Raw genomic sequence first — 13,026 nt, 5'->3', positions numbered from 1 at the left:
TTAAATTACATACTGGTACTTTACCAGTTGAAACGTGGTTGCTGGTAAAGGAATATTCGTGCCATGGAGCACAAGTTGCCACTTGTGTAAAAAACCGGAAACAATTGAACACTTCTTTATAGATTGCTGGAGCGGAATTTTTTTCTGGAACATACTGCAAAGAACCTTGAAAAAAGAATTACCGTTAAGTCCACATGGCATCCGGTTTCTTTCGGTTAAAAACGAGGAAGGTGTACCTTATGTTCTCAACATGCTGCTGGTCCTGCACAGTATAAGAAATACCCGATGTGCCTTTGAAAACGCAGATGTAGAAGTGCTAGCTGTGCGCCAATATTTTTTGGTGTGCCATTTTCCTGAAATGCTGAAAAGCCAAGAGAATGTGCCAGACTGAATTGGGTCCATTGAGTGATTGTTAAGACTGCCCAAGTATTGATTAATATTCAGCCAAGAGCTGACGGTACCTCAATGAATTCTGTTGGTGTATTTTGTGACGCACTTGAATTTGGACCAATATGCAAATATGTAAAATGTGAACAGTCATGATATGCAAGACAATAAAAAAAAAGCGCCGTGGCTTAGTTGGTTAAAGCGCCTGTCTAGTAAACAGGAGATCATGAGTTTGAATCTCACCGGTGTCTCGAGAGTCAAGACAAACGTCTCTCTATATTTTTGTTTTTGAAGTATAATTTAAAATACTTCTATTGGTGTCACTGCCTGAAAAAGACGCTGCGCAGGTGCTGTGGCTTAGTTGGTTAAAGCGCCTGTCTAGTAAACAGGAAATCGTGAGTTCGAATCTCACCGGCGCCTCGAGAGTCAAGACTAACGACTCTCTAGTTTTTTGTTTTCGAAGTATAATTTAATATACTTATAATGGTGTCATTGCCTGATAAAGACGCTGCGCAGGCGCCGTGGCTTAGCTCGTTAATGCACCTGTCTAGTAAACAGGAGATCATGAGTCCGAATCTCCCTGGTGCCTCGGGAGTCAAGACTAAAGTCTCTATTTTTTGTTTTAGAAGTATGGTTGAAAATACTTCGAATGGTGTAACTGCCTGAACAGGACGCTGCGCCGGCGCCGTGGCTTAGTTGGTTAAAGCGCTTGTCACAGGAGATCTTGAGTTCGAATCTCACCAGTGCCTCGGGAGTCAAGACCAACGTTTTTGAAATATAGTTCAAAATACTTCTAATGGTGTCGCAGCCTGAACATGACGAAAGCCCGGCGCCATGGCTTAGAAGGTCAAAGCGCCTGTCTAGTAAACGGGGGATCATGAGTTCGAATCTCACCAGTGCCTCGGGAGTCAAGACTTTCTATTTTCTTGTTTGTTAAATGCAGTTCGAAATACTTTAATAGTGACACTGCCTGAACATGACGGCACGCCGGCGCCGTGGTTTAGTTGGTTAAAACGCTTGTCAAAGGAGATCATGACTTCGAAACTCACCGGTGCCGCGAGAGTCAAGACTTTCTAATTTTGTGTTTGTTAAATGCAGTTCGAAATACTTTAATGGTGTTACTGCCTGAACATTATGGCACGCCGCCGCCGTGGCTTAGTTGGTTAAAGCACTTGTCACAGGATTTCATGAGTTCGAAACTCACCGGTGCCGCGAGAGTCAAGACTTTCTATTTTTTTTTTTTTTCTTAAATGCAGTTCGAAATACTTTAGTGGTGTCACTGCCTGAACATTATGGCACGCCGGCGCCGTGGCTTAGTTGGTTAAAGCACTTGTCACAGGAGATCATGAGTTCGAAACTCACCGGTGCCGCGAGAGTCAAGACTTTCTATTTTTTTGTTTCTTAAATGCAGTTCGAAATACTTTATAGGTGTCACTGCCTGAACATGATGGCACGCCGGCGCCGTGGCTTAGTTGATTAAAGCACTTGTCACAGGAGATCGTGAGTTCGAAACTCAACGGTGCCGCGAGAGTCAAGACTTTCTATTTTTTTGTTTCTTAAGTGCAGTTCGAAATACTTTAATGGTGTCACTGCCTGAACATGACGGCACGCCGGCGCCGTGGCTTAGTTAATTAAAGCACTTGTCACAGGAGATCGTGAGTTCGAAACTCAACGGTGCCGCGAGAGTCGAGACTTTCTATTTTTTGTTTTTTAAATGCAGTTCGAAATACTTTAATGATGTCACTGCCTGAACATGACGGCACGCCGGCGCCGTGGCTTAGTTAATTAAAGCACTTGTCACAGGAGATCGTGAGTTCGAAACTCACTGGTGCCGCGAGAGTCAAGTCTTTCTATTTTTTTTCTTAAATGCAGTTCGAAATACTTTAATGGTGTCACTGCCTGAACATGACGGCACGCCGGCGCCGTGGCTTACTTGATTAAAGCACTTGTTACAGGAGATCGTGAGTTCGAAACTCACCGGTGCCGCGAGAGTCAAGACTTTCTGTTTTTTGTTTCTTAAATGCAGTTCGAAATACTTTAATGGTGTCACTGCCTGAACATGACGGCACGCCGGCGCCGTGAATCAGTTGATTAAAGCACTTGTCACAGGAGATCATGAGTTCGAAACTCACAGGTGCCGCGAGAGTGAAGACTTTCTATTTTTTTGTTTCCTAAATGCAGTTCGAAATACTTCTAATGGTGTCACTGCCTGAACATGACGGCACGCCGGTGCCGTGGCTTACTTGAATAAAGCCCTTGTCACAGGAGATCGTGAGTTCGAAACTCACCGGTGCCGCGAGAGTCAAGACTTTCTATTTTTTTTTTCTTAAATGCAGTTCGAAATACTTTAATGGTGTCACTGCCTGAACATGACGGCACGCCGGCGCCGTGGCTCAGTTGAATAAAGCACTTGTCACAGGAGATCGTGCGTTCGAAACTCAACGGTGCCGCGAGAGTCAAGACTTTCTATTTTTTTGTTTCTTAAGTGCAGTTCGAAATACTTTAATGGTGTCACTGCCTGAACATGACGGCACGCCGGCGCCGTGCCTTAGTTGATTAAAGCACTTGTCACAGGAGATCATGAGTTCGAAACTCACCGGTGCCGCGAGAGTCAAGACTTTCTATTTTTTTGTTTCTTAAATGCAGTTCGAAATACTTTAATGCTGTCACTGCCTGAACATGACGGCACGCCGGCGCCGTGGCTTAGTTAATTAAAGCACTTGTCACAAGAGATCGTGAGTTCGAAATTCAACGGTGCCGCGAGAGTCAAGACTTTCTATTTTTTTGTTTCTTAAATGCAGTTCGAAATACTATAATGCTGTCACTGCCTGAACATGACGGCACGCCGGCGCCGTGGCTTAGTTAATTAAAGCACTTGTCACAAGAGATCGTGAGTTCGAAACTCAACGGTGCCGCGAGAGTCAAGACTTTCTATTTTTTTGTTTCTTGAATGCAGTTCGAAATACTTTATATGTGTCACTGCCTGAACATGACGGCACGCCGGCGCCGTGGCTTAGTTGATTAAAGCACTTGTCACAGGAGATCGTGAGTTCGAAACTCAACGGTGCCGCGAGAGTCAAGACTTTCTATTTTTTTGTTTCTTAAGTGCAGTTCGAAATACTTTAATGGTGTCACTGCCTGAACATGAACGCACGCCGGCGCCGTGGCTAGGTAATTAAAGCACTTGTCACAGGAGATCGTGAGTTCGAAACTCAACGGTGCCGCGAGAGTCGAGACTTTCTATTTTTTTGTTTCTTAAATGCAGCTCGAAATACTTTAATGGTGTGACTGCCTGAACATGACGGCACGCCGGCGCCGTGGCTTAGTTGATTAAAGCACTTGTCACAGGAGATCGTGAGTTCGAAATTCAACGGTGCCGCGAGAGCCAAGACCTTCTATTTTTTGTTTCTTAAATGCAGTTCGAATTACTTAAATGGTGTCACTGCCTGAACAAGACGGCACGCCGGCGCCGTAGCTTAGTTAATTAAAGCACTTGTCACAGGAGATCGTGAGTTCGAAACTCTACGGTGCCGCGAGAGTCAAGACTTTCTATTTTTTTGTTTCTTAAATGCAGTTCGAAATATTTTAATGGTGTCACTGCCTGAACATGACGGCACGCCGGCGCCGTGGCTTAGTTGATTAAAGCACTTGTCACAGGAGATCGTGAGTTCGAAACTCAACGGTGCCGCTAGAGTCAAGACTTTCTATTTTTTTGTTTTTTAAATGCAGTTCGAAGTACTTTAATGGTGTCACTGCCTGAACATGACGGCACGCTGGTGCCGTGGCTTACTTGATTAAAGCACTTGTCACAGGAGATCGTGAGTTCGAAACTCAACGGTGCCGCGAGAGTCAAGACTTTCTATTTTTTTGTTTCTTAAGTGCAGTTCGAAATACTTTAATGGTGTCACTGCCTGAACAAGACGGCACGCCGGCGCCGTAGCTTAGTTAATTAAAGCACTTGTCACAGGAGATCGTGAGTTCGAAACTCTACGGTGCCGCGAGAGTCAAGACTTTCTATTTTTTTGTTTCTTAAATGCAGTTCGAAATATTTTAATGGTGTCACTGCCTGAACATGACGGCACGCCGGCGCCGTGGCTTAGTTGATTAAAGCACTTGTCACAGGAGATCGTGAGTTCGAAATTCAACGGTGCCGCGAGAGTCAAGACTTTCTATTTTTTTGTTTCTTAAATGCAGTTCGAAATATTTTAATGGTGTCACTGGCTGAACATGACGGCACGCCGGCGCCGTGGCTTAGTTGATTAAAGCACTTGTCACAGGAGATCGTGAGTTCGAAACTCAACGGTGCCGCTAGAGTCAAGACTTTCTATTTTTTTGTTTTTTAAATGCAGTTCGAAATACTTTAATGGTGTCACTGCCTGAACATGACGGCACGCTGGTGCCGTGGCTTACTTGATTAAAGCAATTGTTACAGGAGATCGTGAGTTCGAAACTCAACGGTGCCGCGAGAGTCAAGACTTTCTATTTTTTTGTTTCTTAAGTGCAGTTCGAAATACTTTAATGGTGTCACTGCCTGAACATGACGGCACGCCGGCGCCGTGGCTTAGTTGATTAAAGCACTTGTCACAGGAGATCATGAGTTCGAAACTCACCGGTGCCGCAAGAGTCAGGACTTTCTATTTTTTTGTTTCTTAAATGCAGTTCGAAATACTTTAATGGTGTCACTGTCTGAACATGACGGCACGCCGGCACCGTGGCTAGGTAATTAAAGCACTTTTCACAGGAGATCGTGAGTTCGAAACTCAACGGTGCCGCGAGAGTCAAGACTTTCTATTTTTTTGTTTCTTAAATGCAGTTCGAAATACTTTAATGGTGTGACTGCCTGAACATGACGGCACGCCGGCGCCGTGGCTTAGGTAATTAAAGCACTTGTCACAGGAGATCGTGAGTTCGAAACTCACTGGTGCCGCGAGAGTCAAGTCTTTCTATTTTTTTCTTAAATGCAGTTCGAAATACTTTAATGGTGTCACTGCCTGAACATGACGGCACGCCGGCGCCGTGGCTTAGTTGATTAAAGCACTTGTCACAGGAGATCGTGAGTTCGAAACTCAACGGTGCCGCGAGAGTCAAGACTTTCTATTTTTTTGTTTTTTAAATGCAGTTCGAAATACTTTAATGGTGTCACTGCCTGAACATGACGGCACGCTGGCGCCGTGGCTTACTTGATTAAAGCACTTGTCACAGGAGATCGTGAGTTCGAAACTCACCGGTGCCGCGAGAGTCAAGACTTTCTATTTTTTTTTTTGTTTCTTAAATGCAGTTCGAAATACTTTAATGGTGTCACTGCCTTAACATATTGGCACGCCGGCGCCGTGGCTTAGTTGATTAAAGCACTTGTCACAGGAGATCGTGCGTTCGAAACTCACCGGTGCCGCGAGAGTCAAGACTTTCTATTTTTTTGTTTCTTAAATGCAGTTCGAAATATTTTAATGGTGTCACTGCCTGAACATGACGGCATGCCGGCGCCGTGGCTTAGTTGATTAAAGCACTTGTCACAGGAGATCGTGAGTTCGAAACTCAACGGTGCCGCGAGAGTCAAGACTTTCTATTTTTTTGTTTCTTAAATGCAGTTCGAAATATTTTAATGGTGTCACTGCCTGAACATGACGGCACGCCGGCGCCGTGGCTTAGTTGATTAAAGCACTTGTCACAGGAGATCGTGAGTTCGAAACTCAACGGTGCCGCGAGAGTCAAGACTTTCTATTTTTTTGTTTCTTAAGTGCAGTTCGAAATACTTTAATGGTGTCACTACCTGAACATGACGGCACGCCGGCGCCGTGGCTTAGTTGATTAAAGCACTTGTCACAGGAGATCATGAGTTCGAAACTCACCGGTGCCGCAAGAGTCAGGACTTTCTATTTTTTTGTTTCTTAAATGCAGTTCGATATACTTTAATGGTGTCACTGTCTGAACATGACGGCACGCCGGCGCCGTGGCTAGGTAATTAAAGCACTTTTCACAGGAGATCGTTAGTTCGAAACTCAACGGTGCCGCGAGAGTCAAGACTTTCTATTTTTTTGTTTCTTAAATGCAGTTCGAAATACTTTAATGGTGTGACTGCCTGAACATGACGGCACGCCGGCGCCGTGGCTTAGGTAATTAAAGCACTTTCACAGGAGATCGTGAGTTCGAAACTCACTGGTGCCGCGAGAGTCAAGTCTTTCTATTTTTTTCTTAAATGCAGTTCGAAATACTTTAATGATGTCACTGCCTGAACATGACGGCACGCCGGCGCCGTGGCTTACTTGATTAAAGCACTTGTCACTGGAGATCGTGAGTTCGAAACTCGCCGGTGCCGCGAGAGTCAAGACTTTCTATTTTTTGTTTCTTAAATGCAGTTCGAAATACTTTAATGGTGTGACTGCCTCAACATGACGGCACGCCGGCGCCGTGGCTTAGTTGATTAAAGCACTTGTCACAGGAGATCGTGAGTTCGAAATTCAACGGTGCCGCGAGAGTCAAGACTCTATTTTTTTGTTTCTTAAATGCAGTTCGAAATATTTTAATGGTGTCACTGCCTGAACATGACGGCACGCCGGCGCCGTGGCTTAGTTGATTAAAGCACTTGTCACAGGAGATCGTGAGTTCGAAACTCAACGGTGCCGCTAGAGTCAAGACTTTCTATTTTTTTGTTTTTTAAATGCAGTTCGAAATACTTTAATGGTGTCACTGCCTGAACATGACGGCACGCTGGTGCCGTGGCTTACTTGATTAAAGCACTTGTCACAGGAGATCGTGAGTTCGAAACTCAACGGTGCCGCGAGAGTCAAGACTTTCTATTTTTTTGTTTCTTAAGTGCAGTTCGAAATACTTTAATGGTGTCACTGCCTGAACATGACGGCACGCTGGTGCCGTGGCTTACTTGATTAAAGCACTTGTCACAGGAGATCGTGAGTTCGAAACTCAACGGTGCCGCGAGAGTCAAGACTTTCTATTTTTTTGTTTCTTAAGTGCAGTTCGAAATACTTTAATGGTGTCACTGCCTGAACATGACGGCACGCCGGCGCCGTGGCTTAGTTGATTAAAGCACTTGTCACAGGAGATCGTGAGTTCGAAACTCACCGGTGCCGCAAGAGTCAGGACTTTCTATTTTTTTGTTTCTTAAATGCAGTTCGAAATACTTTAATGGTGTCACTGTCTGAACATGACGGCACGCCGGCGCCGTGGCTAGGTAATTAAAGCACTTTTCACAGGAGATCGTGAGTTCGAAACTCAACGGTGCCGCGAGAGTCAAGACTTTCTATTTTTTTGTTTCTTAAATGCAGTTCGAAATACTTTAATGGTGTGACTGCCTGAACATGACGGCACGCCGGCGCCGTGGCTTAGGTAATTAAAGCACTTGTCACAGGAGATCGTGAGTTCGAAACTCACTGGTGCCGCGAGAGTCAAGTCTTTCTATTTTTTTCTTAAATGCAGTTCGAAATACTTTAATGGTGTCACTGCCTGAACATGACGGCACGCCGGCGCCGTGGCTTAGTTGATTAAAGCACTTGTCACAGGAGATCGTGAGTTCGAAACTCAACGGTGCCGCGAGAGTCAAGACTTTCTATTTTTTTGTTTTTTAAATGCAGTTCGAAATACTTTAATGGTGTCACTGCCTGAACATGACGGCACGCTGGCGCCGTGGCTTACTTGATTAAAGCACTTGTCACAGGAGATCGTGAGTTCGAAACTCACCGGTGCCGCGAGAGTCAAGACTTTCTATTTTTTTTTGTTTCTTAAATGCAGTTCGAAATACTTCTAATGGTGTCACTGCCTGAACAGGAAGGCACGCCGGCGCCGTGGCTTACTTGATTAAAGCACCTGTCACAGGAGATCGTGAGTTCGAAACTCAACGGTGCCGCGAGAGTCAAGACTTTCTATTTTTTTGTTTCTTAAATGCAGTTCGAAATACTTCTAATGGTGTCACTGCCTGAAAATGACGGCAAGCCGGTGCCGTGGCGTACTTGATTAAAGCACTTGTCACAGGAGATCATGAGTTCGAAACTCACCGGTGCCGCGAAAGTCAAGATTTCCTATTTTTTGTTTCTTTAATGCAGTTCGAAATACTTTATTGGTGTCACTGCCTGAACATGACGGCACGCTGGCGCCGTGGCTTAGTTGATTAAAGCACTTGTCACAGGAGATCATGAGTTCGAAACTCACCGGTGCCGCGAGGTTCAACACTTTCTATTTTTTTGTTTCTTAAATACAGTTCGAACTACTTCTAATGGTGTCACTGCCTGAACAAGACGGCACGCTGGCGCTGTGGCTCACTTGATTAAAGCACTTGTCACAGGAGATCGTGAGTTCGAAACTCACCGGTGCCGCGAGAGTCAAGACTTTCTATTTTTTGTTTCTTAAATGCAGTTCGAAATACTTTAATGGTGTCACTGCCTGAACATGACGGCACGACGGCGCCGTGAATTAGTTGATTAAAGCACTTGTCACAGGAGATCATGAGTTCGAAACTCACCAGTGCCGCGAGAGTGAAGACTTTCTATTTTTTTGTTTCCTAAATGCAGTTCGAAATACTTCTAATGGTGTCACTGCCTGAACATGACGGCACGCCGGTGCCGTGGCTTAGTTGATTAAAGCACTTATCACAGGAGATCATGAGTTCGAAACTCACCGGTGCCGCGAGAGTCATGACTTTCTATTTTTTTTTCTTAATTACAGTTCGAAATACTTCTAAAGCTGTCACTGCCTCAACATGACGGCACGCCGGTGCCGTGGTTTAGTTGGTTAAAGCGCTTGTCACAGGAGATCATGACTTCGAAACTCACCGGTGCCGCGAGAGTCAAGACTTTCTATTTTTGTGTTTGTTAAATGCAGTTCGAAATTCTCTAATGGTGTTACTGCCTGAACATTACGGCACGCCGGCGCCGTGGCTTAGTTGGTTAAAGCACTTGTCACAGGAGATCATGAGTTCGAAACTCAACGGTGCCGCGAGAGTCAAAACTTTCTATTTTTTGTTTCTTAAGTGCAGTTCGAAATACTTTAATGGTGTCACTGCCTGAACATGACGGCACGCCGGCGCCGTGGCTTAGTTGATTAAAGCACTTGTCACAGGACATCGTGAGTTCGAAACTAAACGGTGCCGCGAGAGTCAAGTCTTTCTATTTTTTCTTAAATGCAGTTCAAAATACTTTAATGGTGTCACTGCCTGAACATGACGGCACGCCGGCGCCGTGGCTTACTTGATTAAAGCACTTGTCCCAGGAGATCTTGAGTTCGAAACTCACCGGTGCCGCGAAAGTCAAGACTTTCTATTTTTTTTTTGTTTCTTATACAGTTCGAAATACTTCTAATGGTGTCACTGCCTGAACAGGAAGGCACGCCGGCGCCGTGGCTTACTTGATTAAAGCACCTGTCACAGGAGATCGTGAGTTCGAAACTCACCGGTGCCGCGAGAGTCAAGACTTTCTATTTTTTTGTTTTTTAAATGCAGTTCGAAATACTTTAATGTTGTCACTGCCTGAACATGACGGCACGCTGGCGCCGTGGCTTACTTGATTAAAGCACTTGTCACAGGAGATCATGACTTCGAAACTCACCGGTGCCGCGAGAGTCAAGACTTTCTATTTTTGTGTTTGTTAAATGCAGTTCGAAATACTTTAATGGTGTTACTTCCTGAACAATATGGCACGCCGGCGCCGTCGCTTAGTTGGTTAAAGCACTTGTCACAGGAGATAATGAGTTCGAAACTCACCGGTGCCGCGAGAGTCAAGACTTTCTATTTTTTTGTTTCTTAAATGCAGTTCGAAATACTTCTAATGGTGTCACTGCCTGAAAATGACGGCAAGCCGGTGCCGTGGCTTACTTGATTAAAGCACTTGTCACAGGAGATCATGAGTTCGAAACTCACCGGTGCCGCGAGAGTCAAGACTTCCTATTTTTTGTTTCTTAAATGCAGTTCGAAATACTTTATTGGTGTCACTGCCTGAACATGACGGCACGCTGGCGCTGTGGCTCACTTGATTAAAGCTCTTGTCACAGGAGATCATGAGTTCAAAACTCACCGGTGCCGCAAGAGTCAGGACTTTCTATTTTTTTGTTTCTTAAATGCAGTTCGAAATACTTTAATGGTGTCACTGTCTGAACATGACGGCACGCCGGCGCCGTGGCTAGGTAATTAAAGCACTTGTCACAGGAGATCGTGAGTTCGAAACTCAACGGTGCCGCGAGAGTCAAGACTTTCTATTTTTTTGTTTTTTAAATGCAGTTCGAATTACTTAAATGGTGTCACTGCCTGAACATGACGGCACGCCGGCGCCGTGGCTTAGTTAATAAAGCACTTGTCACTGGAGATCGTGAGTTCGAAACTCGCCGGTGCCGCGAGAGTCAAGACTTTCTATTTTTTGTTTCTTAAATGCAGATCGAAATACTTTAATGGTGTGACTGCCTGAACATGACGGCACGCCGGCGCCGTGGCTTAGTTGATTAAAGCACTTGTCACAGGAGATCGTGAGTTCGAAATTCAACGGTGCCGCGAGAGCCAAGACTTTCTATTTTTTGTTTCTTAAATGCAGTTCGAATTACTTAAATGGTGTCACTGCCTGAACATGACGGCACGCCGGCGCCGTAGCTTAGTTAATTAAAGCACTTGTCACAGGAGATCGTGAGTTCGAAACTCAACGGTGCCGCGAGAGTCAAGACTTTCTATTTTTTTGTTTCTTAAATGCAGTTCGAAATACTTTAATGATGTCACTGCCTGAACATGACGGCACGCCTGCGCCGTGGCTTAGTTAATTAAAGCACTTGTCACAGGAGATCGTGAGTTCGAAACTCACTGGTGCTGCGAGAGTCAAGTCTTTCTATTTTTTTTCTTAAATGCAGTTCAAAATACTTTAATGGTGTCACTGCCTGAACATGACGGCACGCCGGCGCCGTGGCTTACTTGATTAAAGCACTTGTCCCAGGAGATCTTGAGTTCGAAACTCACCGGTGCCGCGAAAGTCAAGACTTTCTATTTTTTTTTGTTTCTTATACAGTTCGAAATACTTCTAATGGTGTCACTGCCTGAACAGGAAGGCACGCCGGCGCCGTGGCTTACTTGATTAAAGCACCTGTCACAGGAGATCGTGAGTTCGAAACTCAACGGTGCCGCGAGAGTCAAGACTTTCTATTTTTTTGTTTTTTAAATGCAGTTCGAAATACTTTAATGGTGTCACTGCCTGAACATGACGGCACGCCGGCGCCGTGGCTTAGTTGATTAAAGCACTTGTCACAGGAGATCGTGAGTTCGAAACTCAACGGTGCCGCGAGAGTCAAGACTTTCTATTTTTTTGTTTCTTAAGTGCAGTTCGAAATACTTTAATGGTGTCACTACCTGAACATGACGGCACGCCGGCGCCGTGGCTTAGTTGATTAAAGCACTTGTCACAGGAGATCATGAGTTCGAAATTCAACGGTGCCGCGAGAGTCAAGACTTTCTATTTTTTTGTGTCTTAAGTGCAGTTCGAAATACTTTAATGGTGTCACTGTCTGAACATGACGGCACGCCGGCGCCGTGGCTTAGTTGATTAAAGCACTTGTCACAGGAGATCATGAGTTCGAAACTCACCGGTGCCGCAAGAGTCAGGACTTTCTATTTTTTTGTTTCTTAAATGCAGTTCGAAATACTTTAATGGTGTCACTGTCTGAACATGACGGCACGCCGGCGCCTTGGCTAGGTAATTAAAGCACTTGTCACAGGAGATCGTGAGTTCGAAACTCAACGGTGCCGCGAGAGTCAAGACTATCTATTTTTTGTTTCTTAAAAGCAGTTCGAATTACTTTAATGGTGTGACTGCCTGAACATGACGGCACGCCGGCGCCGTGGCTTAGGTAATTAAAGCACTTGTCACTGGAGATCGTGAGTTCGAAACTCACTGGTGCCGCGAGAGTCAAGTCTTTCTATTTTTTTCTTAAATGCAGTTCGAAATACTTTAATGGTGTCACTGCCTGAACATGACGGCACGCCGGCGCCGTGGCTTAGGTAATTAAAGCACTTGTCACAGGAGATCGTGAGTTCGAAACTCACTGGTGTCGCGAGAGTCAATTCTTTCTATTTTTTTCTTAAATGCAGTTCGAAATACTTTAATGGTGTCACTGCCTGAACATGACGGCACGCCGGCGCCGTGGCTTAGTTGATTAAAGCACTTGTCACAGGAGATCGTGAGTTCGAAACTCAACGGTGCCGCGAGAGTCAAGACTTTCTATTTTTTTGTTTTTTAAATGCAGTTCGAAATACTTTAATGGTGTCACTGCCTGAACATGACGGCACGCTGGCGCCGTGGCTTACTTGATTAAAGCACTTGTCACAGGAGATCGTGAGTTTGAAACTCATTGGTGCCGCGAGAGTCAAGACTTTCTATTTTTTTTGTTTCTTAAATGCCGTTCAAAATACTTTAATGGTGTCACTGCCTGAACATGACGGCACGCCGGCGCCGTGGCTTACTTGATTAAAGCACTTGTCCCAGGAGATCTTGAGTTCGAAACTCACCGGTGCCGCGAAAGTCAAGACTTTCTATTTTTTTTGTTTCTTATACAGTTCGAAATACTTCTAATGGTGTCACTGCCTGAACAGGAAGGCACGCCGGCGCCGTGGCTTACTTGATTAAAGCACCTGTCACAGGAGATCGTGAGTTCGAAACTCAC

The 13,026-nt window shown here is 45.0% G+C and overlaps 1 non-coding gene across 1 annotated transcript; it reads left to right on the top strand.

Annotated features, from left to right (window-relative positions):
• Window positions 1-733: 733 nt before the first annotated feature.
• On the top strand, window positions 734-807 carry TRNAT-AGU (transfer RNA threonine (anticodon AGU)). Its single transcript has one exon. It is a non-coding gene; the product is annotated as a tRNA-Thr (tRNA).
• The last annotated feature ends 12,219 nt before the right edge of the window (window positions 808-13,026 follow it).

The sequence above is a fragment of the Rhipicephalus microplus genome, chromosome 5 (genome assembly GCF_043290135.1).
Source record: "Rhipicephalus microplus isolate Deutch F79 chromosome 5, USDA_Rmic, whole genome shotgun sequence".
NCBI classification, from domain to species: Eukaryota; Metazoa; Arthropoda; class Arachnida; order Ixodida; family Ixodidae; genus Rhipicephalus; species Rhipicephalus microplus.
Note: the sequence above shows the minus strand (reverse complement) of the source record. Positions and strands in the feature narration are given on the sequence as shown.